Source organism: Neltuma alba, unplaced genomic scaffold, assembly GCF_004799145.2.
Source record: "Neltuma alba isolate B1F8T4 unplaced genomic scaffold, ASM479914v2 tig00010610_pilon, whole genome shotgun sequence".
Taxonomy (NCBI): domain Eukaryota; kingdom Viridiplantae; phylum Streptophyta; class Magnoliopsida; order Fabales; family Fabaceae; genus Neltuma; species Neltuma alba.
This window is the reverse complement of record NW_021635468.1, coordinates 342585-345728: the sequence shown is the minus strand read 5'-3', so window position 1 is coordinate 345728 and position 3144 is coordinate 342585.

Genomic DNA, 3144 nt, shown 5'->3' with positions numbered 1-3144 from the left:
CATATATAAATATATTTTACTTCATTCTCCGCCGCACACAAAACCTCAATCCATAATCCCTACTAAAATTTTTCTAACAATAGGGTTGACTTAGGATAAAGAAGTAAGCCTTATTCAAACCCACATATATAGAGCTTCTTTCCCTCAATTCCAAACGACCCGATGGATACCCCCCATTCAAACAGCATTATAGTGTATATTTATATGGTCCTATATATATAAATATATATATATATTTAGTTAGGTGAACCGAAATCACAACTATATATATACTTATATGTCATCAACCTTTCTTTTCCACTGAACCCGAAGCCAAAAACTTGCAGAAATAACCACCTGTTTGGTAATCATAAACAGAGAAAAGCAGCGCATGCAACGAGTCCGACATGCACTACAATATACATATATATATATATATATTTATATCAGCTTCAGTTTTCCCATTTGGCTCCATGAATTCGAATCTCATGACAGCAACAAGGCAAACACACATTCTATATACACACACACATAAGCTTCGGTTCTTCACTCTTCCAAAAACTGATTCCTTCAACTACAGAAACAAGGAAACCAAAGCTAACAATCTGCACAACTACAACCCCTGTTCGGTAAACCCAAGAACAGAGCAACAATTCGGTGATTCAACTTCAACCTGAAGAACCAGATACTGTCTTCATGGGTTATTAGCCCCTGCTTCGGAAACACAAGACAGAGGCAAAGAGAGGAACATGCATCCAAGAAAACATGCTTCTTCTTGCCTTTTAACAGTGAACCCGACGCCCGTGGCTTCAAAAACTCAGCCGCGGTTTCGGAGTCACATAACAGAGGCGTAGAGAGGGACATGAAGACCTTAAAATCATAACTGCACACTCCATTCTAGTCCAAGGATACCATTTCTGCAACTTGATACCCCAACTCTCCACCTCCTCTCTCTAAACCCGAACTCAAACCCATCATCAACTTCCTATTCAGCCTCCCAAAGCAGAAAATAACGATGGAAGTGTGCTTAAGAGACTCACCTTGATCAATTAATCGGTTTGCATGCAGGTGTAGCTCCTCCGATCACTTCCTCCGTCGCCGACCTCTTCCTCTCGGTCTCTCCCTCTCTCGTGCTCTCCCAACGTCGCAGACCGATGAAATGAATTAAAACGCGTGGTGATCAGCTGATAAATGGAGGAGTGAATCAGGTGGCTAAAAGAGAAGGCAGCACGTGTGTTACAGCATTTATGGACCATTTTGCCCTCTAACATAATTATTCTTCCAATTTTATCCTTCTCCTATTTTTCTGAAATATATGATATATCCAGAAATTAAACCAAAATATAATAAATGGATTTTTATTTTCCATTAGCTTCTTTGACCCATAAAATAATTTCCCTAAAAATTTCAGGTCAAAAGTCAACTCCTAACTTTTTTTTTTTTGAAATTTTCAAGAAAATAGCTCTTAATTTCAGAAATTAATCCTTGACCCATTTTAAGGATTTTATGCCTCAACTATCTTCTTTACTATCCCAAATGATTATCTTAAAATTTTCATATTAAATATAAATCTCCATGTATTTTTCCATAATTTTTAGAGAAAATAAACCATTTTTCTCTTAAAATTATCTATTACAATTATTTAAGCCATTTTTGGGGAAATACATTTTCCAAAATGCCTCTAGACCCTAAAAATCATTATTCCATAATTTTTCCCACTTTATTTGGAAAATAAATAATTTTAATAAATTTTCTCTTTTCTGCTCATTCTAAGTCATAAAATTCAGCGTGTTACAAAATGCTCAAAATATTCTTTCTCAATATTACCTCCTTCCAACGTGAAAAGTGAAATTAATAACACAACTTTAAAATTAATGGCATAATTTTATTTGAATCGAGGCAAAAGCTCGTATAAATTATATGTAATTGGAATTTCACTCTCTAATCCTTGGGTCGTAATATTCCAGCCAAATTTATCATTTATTTATTTATTTATTGTAGTTAAATATTAACACCCGTTAAATTCAGGTCTAAATGTTTGCAATAAAAAATTTATTATCAGAGATATAATGAAAACAAATAGAATGTGTTTGAACGAATGAAATGGGTCTCATGCACACTTCAATTCTTCTATAAAACTGATCTTTCTTCTACAGCACTCTTTTATTATTATAGAGCCGCTGCAGAAGCTTTAAACTATAATTCACCGCAGTTTCTGAATACACATATGTACGTAACACAAATATCAAAAGCAAACACAAATAAATAAAAAATAAGAAAAAGTGGAAGTATTTTATTAAGCAAAAGCATTTAATAAGCTAAAGGTCATGTAAATTGGGGGTTGGGGGAGCCGAATGGTTCGTTTGCGTAAACTGAGGGTCACTACTAGAGAAAACATATTTAACGTCACAAAATAACTATGGTTAAGAAGAAAAACACCGTGAAAAAAAAGGCGGTGGTAATTGTATAATTAAATTGCCTAACGTTTGACTTTCCACGGCAGTTATTAAGAAAACCGCTGTGGAAAGTCTTAATATATCGCACTCTGTAACCTTTTTTCACAGTTTCTTATCAATCTGCCGTGGTCCTCCACTATTCCACCACCAACGAACTTTCATTACCGGCCATTTCCCAACCTTTCTCACCATTTAAACCCCTCTATTTAGCCTGTGGTGGTGTCCTTGTCACCGTCCACCGTCGTGAGAAATGTGCAACTTTGCGCCATTGAATCGTCATACTAAGTGAATATCCTCTTCTTTCATTTTCTTCAATTTTTTTGTTTCTTGGATGTTTTGGCTGTTAAAATCCGTTGTATTTCGAATGGGTTTGTTAGTTTTACATTGTAGCTGGCTTACATTATTGATTTTGTATTTTTTTTATTTAGTTGAGTCGTTGATTAGGGACATTGGATGTGAGAAAACCTCAGGTTTTAACTTGTATGACACTTGGACCCTACATGTCATGTTTTAATTTACTTTGCAGTGTCCATCATACGTAAAGCACTTGCACTACACACTAAAAGTGACAATGATGAAGAAACAAAGGAAATGAGAGAAAACTAACATGCCTAAATATGAAGAATGAACAATGCAAGAGGGTGCAAAAGAACAAATTAGCAAGCATAATTTACTCGTGTGTATTATATTATTTCTAGAAAAATTGGTC